The following is a 17,564-nucleotide window of genomic DNA, read 5'->3' as shown; positions in this document are numbered from 1 at the left end:
TATGCTTTTTATTGTAAGAATTTTAGAGTACAGATTCTCTTTAATGTAATCACCAATAACTTTCTTGTGTTCCTCCACCCTATGATTATGTTTCAGTGCCCATGGAGTATATGCAGCGTTGACTGCATGGGAATGTAAATTGCCCAATTTACTCATATGCATAGGATAGAGGCAGGTGGCATTGCTTAAGAGAGGGCCCCTTGAAAGTTTTGCTATTGGGCTCCATAATCTCTAGCTACGCCACTGCCAGATATTTTACTGCTGCCACTGTGTAGAATACTGTAGGTAAAAGACAAGCACTCATCTTTTTGTCTCTTTAGTTACAATCTTCATAGACTATGGGGATACAGGGTAATTGCCCTATGAATTATATCAAAGCTCATTGAACCAGATACATGCCACTAACGTCTTTGTATGCGATCACTTATTTTTGTGTGCAACAAAAATGTATTGTGTATGCCATGCTATAATACAGAAGCTCAGTAAAAACTTCAAAGGGCATCTCTCCTTTCCCGACACATGATTATGTGAAAAATTGTTGTCCTTACCAAACATTTATATGCAGCTTCCTAACATGAAGAGCACTAAAATGCTGTGTTGTAAGAAGTTCATTTTTATGCAAATTTTGTCCAGAAAACAATATTGTCATGAATTGCTACTAACAGTTAAGAAAAATCTCTTGAAATTATGATTTTAGCAATACCTGATAATGTTAAAGGGAACCCGAGGTGAGAGGTATATGGAGGCTGCCACATTTATTTCCTTGTAAACAATGCCAGTTGCCTGGCAGCCCAGATGAACTTCTGACATAAGCAGTGTCAAAACCCTGGAACAAGCATATTTCTAATCCAGTAAAACCTGAGTCTGCTGAGTCAGCGTACCTGATCTGCTGCATGTTTGTTCAGGGTCTATGACTAAAAGTATTAGAGGCAGGGGATCAGGAGGACTGCCAGGCAACTGGTATTGTTAAAAAGGGAATAAATATGAGAGCCTCTATGTCCCTCTCCCCTCAGGTTCCCTTAAAGAGAATGAACATTTTCATTCAACACAGAATTTCACTAACCTGCTGCTCAATTCTTATTTTTATTTTAATTCTCATTCAGAAAATGCAAACATTTCTGAACATATTTCTTTAAAATATTGCTCTGCATAGTTTTCGTACATTGCAGTGTTGAGGTGCAAGGTTCAAATCTAGAACAGCAGGGGCAAATGCAGGATTTTTAAGGAGGGGATTCCTGAAAGGTCCAGAAGCACTTATGTCCCCGAGTGCTTCCAAAGACAGGTGGCTCCATACTGCCCATGCACAAAAGTGCGCAGGCGTATTACGGAGCTGCCTATCTTTGGAAGTACTCAAGGGCACAAGTGTTTCTGAGGGCTTCTGGGAGCAGCAAATTTGAACAGGGGACAGCGCTGGAACAACTCCTCGAGAGAGGAACGGAGTTAGACTTCGTTTGGACAATTCAGGGGAATACGCCACATAGTGTCACATAGCGCAAGCAATAGCCATATGATGCCGGGATATATGCATCTGCGGAAGATGTTGGCACTATATAAATACTAAATAATAATAACATTAGCATCTGTAAATAAGCTACATATCAATTCAGAGGATAGAAACAAATTTCAAGTCTCACAAACCAATTCCAGTAGAAGGGTACATATATTGTCAGTATATAGATCAGTACATCAGTTCCAAGGCTTGAAAAGGGACAAAAGAATTTGGCACCAAAAGACCTGTTCCTCTGTAAAAGGAACAGCTAGTACCCAGTTTTTACAAAACTTTCAAAGTGATACAAAGGGCTCATTTACACTAGGCAACGCATGCATGAACGCAATTTCATACATGCATTGCAATGTGCTAAATCGCATAGGTCAGCAGCTTCCATTCTATTAAAAGAAATGGGCAAAATGATAACAATACAATCTTGCGGTTTCATTGGTGCATCATAACAAAACTGTTTGCCAGGCTTTGGGATAACAGATAAGATGAACTCTAGTATCTGTAACAACATATTAATCATTGTCAATATAGATATAAAAAAACAGAATAATGGGATTAAAAAGTATGTTTTGTAAGTGAAAGTGCAGCTTTCCGAAATGTATTTATTTACACTTCATCTCTTATCTGGATGGATAGGTGAGGTGAATACTACAGGGAGATATTTCAAATAATCACTTTATTACTTTGCAGAGCAACATGGTGGATAAAGGGTAGGGTTTGAGGCTCACATTCCAGCCAGGTTATTGCCTCATGTTGTCCTGTCAGCTTATCCTAGATACAGATTGCCAATGAAGCCCTAGACTGTGAGTGAGGCATTAGTGTGTGAGCCTTACTGCAAGGCCATAAGCAACATGCATTGTGCAATTCAGCTCTCCAAAAGTTCTGGGGAGAATGTTTTTAGTTGTTTTGTGGACAAAGTTTTTAGCAGCAAAGGCGGTGCAGATATTGGCGAAAATTGCAGCAGAGGAGGGTATTTTGGTTAAGGTTAGATATCAATAGAGAGAGAGTTCAAGTGAGAATAACGTTAGGCTTTGTGATAGTAAAATAATGGTAAAAATTACTGATGTTGTACTATAAAATTACCCATTTTCCAATAGTAGAATATATACGGTAGGTCATTTTCCAGTATTAAACTAGCGGCTTTCCCCGGCACACAAATTACCATGGAAGCCTATTTACATATATGCATATATATGCACAACAGTTAAAAAAAATGCTGGGAATAATGAGTTCGTTTTGCCAATGACAGTGCATCCAAACACAACCAAGATGAAAAATTGTTATGCCATACTATGCCAATTTGTTTTCTTGCTAAAGATCATGCTTTTGCAAATAATAATAATAATAATAATAATAATAACAATTAACTGAAAAAGATACATTTTGGTATGAATACTATTTCATGACAGCAGTCAGGACCTATTCAAGTACAAAAATTCTCCACACTGTTCCCTCACTGCAGACGCTTATCTAAAGAATGAACATTGCTGTTCACACACTGAGAAGGTGCACTGTAGAAGTGGTAGAGATGGGCAATCTCATTCACTTGTATGTATAGGGCTGCACTGCACCAACAATGAAGAAGCTAGCAGCTGTGTCCAGTGGTGTCTATTAACCAGCTCCATTGCATTTGGTATGTGAGTGGGCCCTTACTGATGCATTGCTACTGATGATAAATAGTAAGTACTGTGCAAAAAGTGCCCATTATCAGTGGGGTATCTAGAGGGGTGCAGGCATGGCTCGTGCCATGGGCACCACCGCACCGCCCACCCCACCACCGCTGCCTGAGCTACTACTCAAGTACCAGACCTCAGATCAGCGGTGCAGACAGAGGGAGCACACTGTTCACCCACTACCTGCACCCAGTGTATGTACTCCAAATAAGGAAATGATATAATTGGTCACTTGCTGCATTTGTAGTACACTGGACGCAGGTAGTGGGTGCACAGTGCACTCCCTCTGTCTCTGCTGTCACCGCAGATCTGAACAGAGGCAATGTGAGATTTCAGTGTTTGCCATAGGTGCCGTATTACCCAGATATGCCTCTGCCCATTATAAACATCTATAAGAACTGAGCATTAACATATTTTACTTAATGAAAACTGGTGTCAAACATTAAATATTTTGCAAAGCACAGAGTATAAAAAAGTATAAGAAACTTTTCCTATACTACTGTTTTGTGTAACCAGTATAATAATGAAAATCAGTGAACTGCACAGCGTTTACCGCTTCTGTTAAATAATATTTAGGATACAATAAAGCATTTTAAAATCATGTCCTACCTAACTATTGTGATAGAAGAAATTGCCAAAATATCCTATAGGTCATGTTTTTTCAAACAACCAGAATTATCTATTGAAGCAGAATACATTCTCCTCTCAAAAGAAAACAAGATCAATACGTAAATATGTACATAAATAAATAGGTAAATAAAACATACAAAAAAACATCTTCAAGTCAGCACAAAGACATTAAAAACGTCATAGCTCTTGAAACATCTTACAATTCTTATAGTGATGATTTGTAGTTAAATCATGTTTATAACAATACATTACTTTCCTCATAAATTTATATTATGATATTTTAAAAGCTATTATAAAAATCAGGTGACTGACTTGATGCTGCCGACTTTCACAATGACGGTGGCTAACAAGTGCTAGACATGACAAACTCTACTCTAGCACATCAGAGCTGAGGATCTGACAGCATCCCTGTCTTAACTAAGACAAAGCATGCAGCTCTTTTTTTTCTTCGCAAGTGAGTGTTTACAGGTTGCATTTGGCTCATTGGTAAATGTGTGACTAAATCTATGGTAAAAACGAACTTGCTTAATGTTGTCTTGCTGTAGCATCATCAAGAAGTGCCCAGAGTATATTGTAGGGTACAGAAAATGTTCAGTCACATGCAATGATTAATAACAGATAAAGGATGTCTATTTACAGGTATGCCTTATTCTCATACAATTAGACCATCTGTATTTTTTTTCTTATAGTGATATGGACATTACAAAAACGACAGATTATTTTTATGCACACAGATGTGCTACAGTTTTGTACGACAGATTTATATACTGCTACACACAAAAAAAAAACAACCTACAAAGTAATAGCTACTTTATTTAAGTACTGAAGTCCCTTGTGTGTTTACAGCTGCTTTTCTCTTTTTGGCATTTGCTCTTTGAAATAACTAAATTGATTAATTAATGAATGATAGCTAAGAGAGCAGCAAAAACATATAAAATAATCTGAAACAACAGCAAAGTTGTGATTAGCTTAATAACATCGGCGGTATTTGACTGATCAGCACAGCGTTAATGTGTGGCATTTTTTTATAGTAAGTGTAAAACAACATGATAGCGTTTCCTGTTTAAGACAACTGTATTAAATAAGAACTGCAATTGAAATAAGGCATAGCTATAAATGAGATATTAGGAAAGGATTAAAAAGAAGAACTGTTACAGAACATCTCCCAGAACGCTACACCCACCACTTCCTAAACCTCAAGCTGGCATGGATCTATAGAAACACTCCGGACCCGTAACTCCAAAGATGCAAAAATTAATCCCTCTGTGTTAATAATCTGGCAGCCAATTCACACTCAAACAACTTCAGATGTTAAATAAAATCTACTCACCGCGGAAAAAGCCATTGGCAAAGGCATTAAATGGCTCAAAAGGGTTACTGGAGTCCATGATGGTGGCCTAGTTGAAGGCGACAGTTTATTCCTTGTGGTTTAGACTGAACTGGCAGAGAGAAGAGGAAAAAAAGAATAAATTTGCTAGAATAAAAGAGGCAGTTCCCCAAAGACATGGAGTGTCTCTGAGTTTGTATGGCCACAGGAATGCATAACCACTAACTTGCAGCATAATTTTTTTCCAACATATAAAATACAAGCAAGACATGGAGGTTGAAGCGCAGAGAAAAGCAGAAAGGAACTGATTAAGAATAAAAAAAACACACAATGGAACTCTACCTTTTTCACAAGTATGTTGGCTTGATTACCCTAAATGTGGTGCTGAAGACTGTAGTGTTTAAAATTTCAACTGTGCAATGACTGTGGTCGTGTGGTTGTGTGTGGAAGGCCTCAAAGAGCTCTAAGTCAATAGGAGAAAAAAGACGAAACAGTCATTTTCTCTGTAGAAGGAGGATGATCACCTGATCTTTGATGTCAACAACTTTGTACACTGTCTGTGGCTTTTTTTCTGTGTCTTTGTGATTGGTGCTAAGTTGACTCATAGCTTGCAAGGGAAGAATTCAACTGTAAAACATTTGATGCTGCTTCAAAAAAAATGAAACAGAAACCTTTGTAATAGTTGAGATTGAAAAACTTCTGAATACTTTTTTGGTTTGTTTTTTTCACAAATGAGATTACAATAAATGTAACTAATGTAAGCTGTAACTAATGTAACATATGACAATAAAAGCACATGTGTGTATGTTTTTTTTTCATGCTGTGTAATGCTTTGGAGGTACCCTGCATTCAGGCATCTCTTGCAGGACTGTGCTGGCCGTCTCTCAAGCTGCCTGACTCATCTGCTAGCGCTTGTGTGTAAATGAATTATTAATTACTTTCAATGATTTGTTTCCTGTAAATGACAGCACATAACATTTCAAATTCTAGTAAATAACAGAATTTTATTAGTGAAATAAAAAGAATATATGGGCATGCTGCCGCCTGTATAACACACGCACTCCGTGCAGAGTTTGTCCACAGGAACTCAGTGCATTTGCGCTTATTTTCTGTTTAAAGTGAAATTACAATTTTACTGAAAATAGGTGAAACATATATCGGTGCTCCACATTTTTTTTTTGTAATTTATTGGTATAGTAGTGGTTAGAACTCTCACATTGCAGCATTGGGTCCTCGGTTTGAATCCCAGCCAGGGCACTTTCTATACAAAGTTTGCATGTTCCTCCTATGTCTGTGTGGGTTTCCTCCTGGGACTCTGGTTTCCTCACACATCCTAAAAAAACATACAGATAAGTTAATTGACTTCCCCTAAATTGGCTCTAGACTATGATACATACATAGATATATGACTATGGTAGGGATTAAATTGTAAGCTCCTCTGGGGTACAGTTAAGTGACAAGACAATATACTCTGTGCAAGTGCTGCGAAAGATATTGCTGCTATATAATTAGTAAATAATAATAATAATAAAAACAATATCTTTCCAATTTAGTTTGCAGCCAGCTACGTATTTCCAAAATTGAAACCCACTAGAGTGCTTTTTTGAACGCTCTGCCAATGTAAATAAATGTAACAAATTCCACAGTAGCGATTGTGATTAGCAAAATCGCAGGACTTTGGGAGCGTTTGCCCTTCAATGTAAAGTATTAAAGCGCTTTCAAATCGCTCATGAATCACTACACATAGCGATTTGTGTGCACTTTTAAATTACTGCAAACTGTAAAAAAAGTTATAATAATTTGAAGGACCAATCAGAATTAATATCGCTAATCGCAATAACAATCGCTGGCAAAAAGCTTACACTTTTTAGAATTGCTACCAAAAACACCAGAAAACACTAATGAAATCGCGTACAAAACGTTACTTAAAAACGCTAGCGATTGCTCTAGCGATTTGCGATTTGTAGTGGCTTCCAGGTCTAAATATGAAGTTGCATTTCTTTAACAGCTGGGAATCTGATTGCACTTTGTGGAGTATGGACTGCTCAGAAATATCCCATCTTGCTGCTGGAGTAATTAGCTGCACTGATTAGTAGCTTGCCATTTTCTACACCTGGTCTAAACTAGTGACTGGCAGGAAAACTCCCATATCACAGTCTTTATGAAGGATCCTGTGGCTTGCCAATAATCATGCAATGCATAGAGCTAAACTGAAGGGTTTGCTTTTTTCCCCAGCAATAATGGAGTTTCACTTAACCTTGGCAGAGCAGCTAATTTGTAAACATAGGATGTTAACCCTCTGTCTGCTTCCATGAAAGCAGGAAATAGACACACTGCATATTTTTTGCAGGATTTGTATCAGTTGTAACAAATCAATGTTTTTCTTTAAAGGTCATTATGCTGTTGCATATCTTTTAGCGCAGAGAGGAAGTTCTGAGTTCAGGTCCACTTTAAGCAGATAACTTTTCCCAAACCAATTTGCAGAGCAGATTGGTGTGATACACAGAAGAAGATAATTGCTTCTTTGGTCCCTTATTCATTTCTTGAGTGTGTATTGAGGATTTAAGATTTCCAGGGAGTCCAGCAATTCTATACATTTACTGGGCTAATAAAAATGTTACTGCAGTATCAGGAAGCACAGTATAAGGCCTGGAACCCACTAGAAAGCGCAAAAAGCTATTGCTGTCGCTAGCGATTTGTGATAGCGTTTTGCAAGCGATTTTGGGAGCAATTTTCCTGCTCCTATACAATTCATTAGAATGGAAATGCTCCCAAAATGCTGCATGTTCTGTGATTGCAATTTCCTTAGTCCCAATCGCTCTAGTCTAGTGGAATCAGTCCATTTACATTGGCAGAGCATTTAGGGAAATCGCTAGCGATTGAAAGTGCTCCCTTAGGGCTTGTTCGCACTATCAGCGTTTGCTGATTTTTTTAACCACTGGCAATTTTGCAAATCATTGTAAAAGCGCTTGTGTAATGATTTCCTATGACAGTGTTCACATGTGAGCGTTTCGATTTTATTAAAATCTCAAATGTGCTACATGTACCATTTTCTGAGCGTTTTGGCTCAATGGAAGGTATAGACAAATTGCAAAGCGCTTGAAAAAGCACTTTGTATAGCGATTTCCAGAGCTCTTTGATGAATAAATACATTGCATTTATTAATTTCCGGGTTAAAGAGTTCACTTCCTGACTGAAGTCAGGCAGTGAAAAATCAGTTGCACTGCAAAATCGATTAGAAAATCGTCTTTCTAAGCTGAAATCGCTTGTAAAATCTTGCAAAAGCGCTTTCAAAAACACCCTATAAATCCCCAGCACTTGCAACAGCGCTGGTGATTTATAATGTGAACAAGGCCTAAACACTCAAAAAAACACTCTAGTGGGTTCAGGGCCGGATTTACAGCTCAGGAGCCTATAGGCACATAAGCTCTGGCGCCCTAAACTCCGCCCCTTAACACAGACCACACCCTCTAATGTCACGCCCCCTTTTCTTATGTAATAAAACCACACAATGTAATGTAGATATCCAGATAGGTAGGTGGGAGAGCCCAGTAGGTAGGTATAGAGGGCACAGAAAGAAGTCAGTGGGGGTAGGTAGGTAGGTGGGAAAATACAGTAGATAGGTATAGACAGCAGAGAGAACTCAGTGGGGATAGTTAGGTGCAGGGGCGTAACTAGAAATCACTGGGCTCCCCTGTGAAAATGTGGATGTCCTCCCCCCCCAATAGGTGCCAAATAATAGTAATGGGGCAGCATTTCACTATAAAATAATTGTAATGGGGCAGCTTTTCACCATAAAATAATCATAATGCCGCAAGGTTTCACCGTAAAATAATCAATCATAATGTGTACAGAATGTCACCATAATCGTAATGCCGAAATGTTTCACCAGAAAATAATAATGTGTGCAGAATGTCACCATAAAAAAATCGTAATGCCGCAATGTTTCACCAGAAAATAATTGCAATGAGGGCAGCATTTCACCAGAAAATAATCACAATGTGGGCAGCATTTCACCAGAAAATAATCGCAAGGGCTACAGGAAGCTGGCACCCTAAGCCCAGTACTGGAGACTGGAGAGAGCCTAAGCGCTTTGAGTCCTATGGGAGAAAAGCGCTATAGAAATTTTATTGTATTGTATTGTATTAAATATTCTTCAGTGCAGGGCTTCGGACGCCATCTTCCCATAGCCCTGCTCTGCTTCCTGGAAGAGTCCCGCAGGCTGAGGCGAGCTGCGGGTAGCTGGGAGAAAACTGGTGCAGCGTCTAATAGACACCACGGCCAGTTCAACACTTTAGGGGTCCCTCAAACTGGTGGCAGTGCTCCCCCTGCAAATGGCGCTTTTGCTGCTGGTAAAGAGAGCACATGCAGAGACCAGTCAGTGGAAGGGTTAAAGCGGACCTGAACACAGAACTTCCGCTCTGCTCTAAAAGATACACAACAGCATCAGGGCTGTGAAGCTGGAGTCAGAGTCGAGGAGTCGGAGCAATTTTGGGTACCTGGAGTCAGAGGTTGTATAAACTGAGGAGTCGGAAGATTTTTGTACTAAATCCACAGTCCTGAATAGCATAATAACCTTTAAAGATCTGTTACAGCTGATACAAATCCTGCAATAAATCTGCATTGTGTCTACTTCCTGCTTTCATGGAAGCAGACATAGGCTTAACATCCTGTGCTTTCAAATGAGCTTAAAGGAGTCATCAAACAGATAATCTTACCCCCAGTACTACTTACCCAGGGCTTCCTCCAGCCCCTCACAGCTGCTATGTCCGTTGCCGCAGCTCCGCACTTTGCCGCTGGCTCCCGGTCCCTGACGGTGCCTTGCCAGTGTCCTCTGTGCCACTGTCAATCACCTCCACATGGTCCAGAGCATACTGTGCAGGCGCAAAACTACTGAGCCTGCACGGTACACCCCGGACCACGTGGAGGTGAATGACAGCGGCGCTCGCACAGGTGAGGTCTGGGAGCGGGGGCCAGCGACGGAGAGTGGAGCTGCAGCGAGGGACATAGCGGCTGTGAGGGGCTGGAGGAAGCCCTGGGTAAGTAATACTGGTGGTAGCATTATCTGTTTGACTCCTTTAAGTACAGTGGCAGTCAGGTGACAGGGTAAAAATAACAATTGTGATTAGACACAGATTTGCGGGAATTGGACTAAACTCTTTAATACATACGGTGCACTTCTACTTGTTTTCCTTCTGTCGTGTGCACGAATTCAGATACAGGCAGGCAGTCAGAGGGGGCGGAGCCGCAGAAACTTCAAGTCCCTCTTCTCCCAAGTATGCCGCGCGGCTCCGGACAGCGGCTGAGGGGAACTTGGGGGTAGAAGAAGGCCATGCAGAGGAGAGCAAATGGGATCCGGAGGAGGGGCGGCCGCCCAAGTCTCCCCCTCGGCGGCCGGTAAGCGGAACGATGCTCTCTCCTCCATGCGTTCCAGGCAGCTAACGTCACTCCTGAGCAGCACCCCCTGCGTCCTCTCCATGGTTACACACAGCGTGACATGGAGAGGATGCAGGGGGCGCTGCTGAGGAGTGACATCAGCGCAGGGTCTGGAACGCAGGACATCATTTAAATGCACCGCTCACCGAAGGATGGAGCCGCTGCCTGCTGCGCTGCCATATTTTTTTTTTAACAACTACAGGGAGGGAGGGAGAAAGAGGCATAGTGGGTGGTGATCCGCCCGCCCCTCACAAACGGCTCCGCCCCTAGGCACGTGCATACAGTGCCTAGTGGTAAATCCGGCCCTGAGTGGGTTCCAGGCGTAAAAATGCTTTGTCAGCTTCTATCATGCACAGGCATGAAAGTCTAGGAAAATCCATAGCTTGCATAAGGTGGCAGGGAAACAGAAAATCCTCATTTGCATTATTTGTAGAAATATCAGTAAAGCAGAAGAGACCTCAGAGGGGGTGGAGCTATTGTAACCCGATTTATCCTCAGCTCCGGCTGAGAGGAATCCACCAGACACTGACAGATGTGAATATCAAGGATTTATTTGTGACCTTAACAATGACCAGAAACACTTTAACACAAATTTACACATCACAGGTCAAAAATACAATCTTCTCCTCTTCACAGCCGGTGCACCGGTAAAAGCTGCGGGATAAAAGGTCAGGTTACTTAAACACTTGTATACATAAATTGAGCTACAACAGGTCTTCTTTTACAATCATCAACCACTTTTCAATACAACACCTTTGATCACAGTACCATTTACTGAGGTATAGGGCAGGCATGGGCAAACTTTGCCCTCCAGCTGTTGAGGAACTACAAGTTCCACAATGCATTGCATGAGTCTGACAGCCACAGTCATGACTCATAAAGGCAAATTCATTGTGGGATTTGTAGTTCCTTAACAGCTGGAGGGCCAAGTTTGCCCATGCCTGGTATAGGAGCTTGGGTAGGGACAGGTCTACTGAGCAAATCAGTTCCTATACAGTCTCAGTCCCTTGCTGCCAAGTCCAAGCTATATTGCTCAGCAAAACCTTTGGCTATTATTGACTCTCTTCAACATGGAACTGAAGCAATTTCCACAGTTCGTTGGTTGGTATGTGGCATCCAAAATAATGTTCACTTTTACTCAGAAAATCTCTCAGACTCTTGTTCTATCTACTGCAATTCTCAAATTACTGTATATCTCAGGCACCACTTTCTTTGATAGGGATCCCCAAAATAATAAACAAAAACAAAGAAAGAATCAACTGATCAAAAAGGGGTTAGAGAAATAAAAATAAAATAAAATCACAAAATTGACCAATATACCATCAATACCATTGATTATGATCAATGACCAGCTATACCATCAATATCTTACTTCTTCAAAATCACTCTTTTCTTATACTATTTGAACTCTATGCTGAATAAGCTCTATTTTTTGCTATTGGCAAAACTTGTATCTCCAACTCTGTGGGCTCTTTATCTCTTTTAGATGTCACACCGCTTTTTACTGCAGTTCTCTTAGTAACACAGGATGCAGTGTGATTCCACCACCAATCTTCTTCTTTACCGCTGACAGATTAACAGACAACCTCCACTGAACTCTGGCCCTTTTCTGATCATAATCTGTGGCTTTATGCTGGCGCAAGGCCTATACTCAACTGGCCTGACAGGATCTCTCTTCTCCTGCTCTCGCCTGGATCTTGCCTGCTGTCTCCTCAACACTGCCTCTGGTCACTGCCTGGGCTCTGTCACCACTGCCCCCGCTCTGTTGGTGGTCTGGTTGCTGCCACCGGGCCCCCACTCTGCCTCATGGGGTGGCTGCTACGGCTGCTCACACTAGCCTCTCCTTCCTCCCTCACCACTGCTGACTGACTGACTGAAGAGCGCTCTGAGGAGAACTGGTTTTAACCAGTTCCCTCAGGCTGTGTCTCACGCGCTCTGTTTTGATTCCACAATACTAATTCTAAGGCGAATTTTAGCCTCACAAGCTAAGCTTATCTTACACATGCAAATACATTTCCACATTACACTACCCTCTTTTAGAGGGTTACACTATAATTACCTGTAGCAGAGCATGGTCCTGTTATGCATGGTACGGTTTTGATTCAGTCCTGTATCATGCCTGAAGAAAAAAAATAAAGTTTTAAAAGCTTGTGGTAAACCATGTACATTTAGTCATTAAAGGTATTACCTGAATCAACGTTGGTTGGTTTGAGTTCGGCATATTTGCTCCACGACTAGCACCGAACCATACCACACTTGTTCTGGATAGGAAGACAGTCTCCTAGATCATGATTCATATGCATGGTAAAAAAAACCAAAACATTTTATTTTATAAAGTTGCAGCTTTTTTTCATTGGCACCAGAATTTTTGACTTGTTAAAAAGGAACACCAGTGAAAATAATGTACTAAAAAAAGTGCTTGATTTTACAATAATTATGTATAAATGATTTAGTCAGTGTTTGTCTATTGTAAATGCTTTCCTCGCCCTGATTTATATTCTGACATTTATCACATGGTGACATTTTTACTGCTGGCAGGTGATGTAGCTGCTGCTTGCTTTTTTGGCAGTTGGAAACAGCTGTATTTCCCACAATGCAATGATGTTCACAGACAGGAAACTGCCAGGACCATGGTCCTCAGCATTTCTTGTGGGAGGGGTTTCACCACAATATCAGCCATACAGAGCCCCCTGATGATCCGTTTGAGAAGAGGAATAGATTTCGCATGGGAAAGGGGGTATCAGCTTCTGATTGTGATGAAGTTCAATTCGTGGTCACGGTCTCTCTTTAAGGCAGGCAGCCAGAGTGGGCAGTTGGTAAAAGGCCTTTAGGAGTCCAGTTTTCACAGGCAGAGGCATCTGTGCCTGCTAAAAGCTCTTAATCCGTTACTCCTGTTAATTGAAAAAGCGAGGGAAATATCTACGAAGCGCGTCGCACTGTTTTGTGGAGTATACAATAACATTTGCCTGAATTAGACACTTCACATCTTCAATGGTGAGGTACATCGGCGTTGCTAGGGCCTTCGAACCGGGGCACTGGCCTTGAACCTGTTGCCATGGTGCCCCGGATCGATTCAGTGGCAGGAGGGGGCACTAGGCGGAGCGACAGGGGGGAGCGAGCAGTTACAAACTCACCTCCGGTCGCCATAGACACAGCCTCCAGCTCCTTCTGACTACCTCCTCCAGGATCCGTCGCCTTGGTTGCAACGCCCCCTGTGATGACCCTTAGGGGGCTCTGTAACCAAGGCGACAGACGCCGGAGGAGGAAGTCGGAAGGAGCTGGAGGCTGTGTCTGCGGCGATCGGAGGTGAGTTTGTAACTGCCAGCTCCCCCCACCGCTCTGCCCAGCTCCCCGCCTCTTTGCTCCCGCCTCCCTGGGGGAAGCTACCTATCTAACCTGTACGGGGGAAGCTGCCTATCTAATCTATACTAAGGACTGCTGCCTATCTAATCTATACTGGGGGAAGCTGCCTATCTAATCTATACTGGGGACAGCTGCCTATCTAATCTATACTGGGGACAGCTGCCTATCTAATCTACACTGGGGGAAGCTGCCTATCTAATCTATACTGGGGGAAGCTGCCTATCTAATCTATACTGGGGGAAGATACCTATCTAACCTACGCTGGGGACAGCTACCTATCTAACCTAAACTGGGAGAAGCTACCTATCTAACCTACACTGGGGGAAGATACCTATCTAACCTACGCTGGGGGAAGCTACCTATCTAACCTATGCTGGGGGAAGCTACCTATCTAACCTACGCTGTGAGAAGCTACCTATCTAACCTACATTGGGGGCAGCTACCTATCTAACCTATGCTGTGGAAAGCTACCTATCTAACCTACACTGGGGGAAGATACCTATCTAACCTATGCTGGGGGAAGCTACCTATCTAACCTACGCTGTGAGAAGCTACCTATCTAACCTACATTGGGGGCAGCTACCTATCTAACCTATGCTGTGGAAAGCTACCTATCTAACCTACGCTGTGGGAAGCTACCTATCTAACCTATACCAGCCAGCCAAAGATAAGACAGAAGCCAGGTGAGGGGCTTATATATGTGAAATGCTGCCTATTGAATATGTTTAAGTTACGCCACTGCTGAGTTCATGCACATTTGGCCCCACATTTGACCACGCCCACTTTACATAGCATAACCACGCCCATTTTTCATTATGCTACGCGCGCCGCACACTCCTTCCCTCTCTGTGCCCAGGGGTGCCCCGGTTCTCACAGGAACCTAGAAACGCCCCTGGTGAGGTAAGTCCACTACTACCTTTTAAACTGTTTTTGTTTTTTTTTATTCTTTCTGGCACCTCTGTTTTGTCCTATTACCTACAGTTTTCACAGTCATTCCTTGCAAAGTACTGCAGACACATTTGCCAGTGCAATATGAATGTGTAATAATAATTAAAATTTTGCTTAACGTTCCCAAATTTCATTATGGGATTTTAAGATTTTCTTCACTTCTACTTCTTCCCTTTGTACATTTGTATCAATAACTAATCTCCTGTCATTGTTAAGGAAAGCCTGAGATGCTACCTGATCGGGAAAGGGGGGGGTAGGGTGGATCAGGTAGCCACCAAAACCCGCAGCTCTCTGCTGCTACTGTGGCCCGCACTGCCCCACTTTCGTTTTTTTTACCTCTGGGTCACGATGCTAGAAGGAGAAAGATTTCTCTCTCACACAGCAGCGTGCAGGGGGCCGGGGGAGCGGCAGGGGGCGTGGCCAGGGAGAGAGGGCTGCCCAGTGTCAGCTCTGGAAAGCCTGCAGGAACGCCCGTAGTGGGCGTTTTGAGCAGGGAATCCCTCTCCTCCCACTGCCCTCCAAAATAGCGACAAATTTTGTCGCCAATTTCGGGGGGCTGTAGCGCGGTGGGGGGGCAGAGAGTGGTGGGGGGGACACAGAGGCATGTCATGAGGCAGAGAACATGCCTCTGTGTCCCATCTGCCCCCCAAGTAACCACCTCATGTTCTCTTTAAGTCCTGCACTAGTGGAATTGGATGCTGCCACTGGTTCTGTGGGTTCAGTGAGTTTAAACTGGTGTTGCATATCTGGCCTGGTAATAATTTGTGTATCCTTTATAAACTTACCTGCATAGCTTGCCCATGCTTGTACATGGAGGGGAGTGCAGCCGGCAAAGAAGAGGGTCCTGGAGAAGCAGCAAAGTTGTCGATGAAGATCAGGGAAGCCTCTGGAGCATCAATAGGCTTCCCTCTACAGTGGTGAGTATCTAACATTTTTTTTTCTCTTCAGATTCACTTTAAATCCAAAGAAATAACCCGGAGATCAATTTAAAGATTTTCCAGTTTCAGTTTAGCCTATGCAGTTTAATATCTATTTTCAGAATACTCACAGCAGAAGTGTGAAGAGACCTGCTAGACTTCTGGACACTGTTTTTACTTGATCATGGTTAGAGGTGCTATTTAACTGTCATGTTAAAGTACAATTTTTTTTCAGTAAATGAATCTCTCCTGTGACACTATAATACTGTAGAAAGCAATAACACATTTTAGTAGTTTGTGGGGTGGGGGGACATGTAGTGGGCTTTTACTGCTGTCTGCAGAGATTCACTCACTTCCCAGACTAAAACAAAATACATTCACTTTCTGATGTAAATGGTCACAACTGAGTACAATAAAAACAGAGAGAGTGAGTGAGTGAGTGAGTGAGTGAGTGAGTGAGTGAGTGAGAGAGTGAGTGTGAGTGTGTGTGTGTGTTGCTCCTCCGAATATCAACTGGATTGAGATCAGGGCTATAACTGCACTACTATGTAACATTCCTCTTTTACTCAAGAAGCTCATACATATTAGACTTGTTTTTGCAATTAATGCCGGGTTAATATGTCTTTTTTTTCTCATGTGCCAGCTTTGGGTTTGTCTATATCAATTATCAAGATAACTAGGGTTTTCCTAATATTGGAGAACATAAGTGTTCCTGTATACCTACCCTGAATTTACTAAACATTTTCCTTTCAATTAGAAATTTAGCCTCACCAGAGTAGATGGACCACAGCAAGAGATGTTAAATTAGTGTAAGTGCTATTGCGTATGTCCACATTCCCATCCAGCAAACACATTTTTTTAAAAAGCAGGACAGAACAGGTTTATTAATACAAACTTCTAATGCATGTATGCACCTACTGTCATACAACTACTAATTCACTAACCTTTCACCAACCCATGACATAGTTTGGTATGACTCAGGTTTTGGTCACAAACTTGGAGTCTTGTTGAACTATATTCAGCTATTGAACTCCAGCTTGGGGAAGCCTTAGTAAACTAGAATTACATTCTCTTGCACCATCCAGTCTTCTCTCTGTTTTAACAAAATGCTCGGTTCCTGCTAATGAAAAGCAGATCTCCAAACATAATGCAGACCACACCATGCTGCTTACCTCAACCATATTTTGCTATAAATATGGTGGTTTTTGATGTGTGGGCAATTGTAGATTTGCACTGCGCATACCACTTTGAACACTGGCCAAAAAGCTGGGTTGTGGTCTCATATGACCACAAAACTTTTCCTATATAGAAGCTTGGCCCCTCTCATGTTCTTTATGTACTTTCACATGCTTCTTTTTGAGTAATAATTCTTTTATGCCGCCCGCCCACATGGGACAGTGATATGCACAGATTTTGATATGGCAGTAAGTTGCATTCTTACTGCAGACTAAGATACCCATCTTTCTCCTTCCTTCAAAGTAATCGACAGCGTCTTAAGTTCCCCTCTAGTTTGTTCATCGTTTTGAGGGACAACATTTGCCAGAGAGCATAGGAGGGCTTAGACATAACTTCCAGTTTCCAATTAATTTAACAGTGCCCACGGGGACATTAACATTCATTGTCTTAGGTACACATTGTTGGTTGTTTCAAGCAGCTTCAAGAATATGCCACTGCTCCACTACAAAATGTATAGTCTTATTTGCTTTTGGCTCTGCAGTTAATCCCAAATTGGCTATATTATATTGATATCAGGACTCTGTTGGGCCCTA

This window comes from Hyperolius riggenbachi, chromosome 2 (assembly GCF_040937935.1).
Source record: "Hyperolius riggenbachi isolate aHypRig1 chromosome 2, aHypRig1.pri, whole genome shotgun sequence".
Classification (NCBI taxonomy): domain Eukaryota; kingdom Metazoa; phylum Chordata; class Amphibia; order Anura; family Hyperoliidae; genus Hyperolius; species Hyperolius riggenbachi.
Note: the sequence above shows the minus strand (reverse complement) of the source record.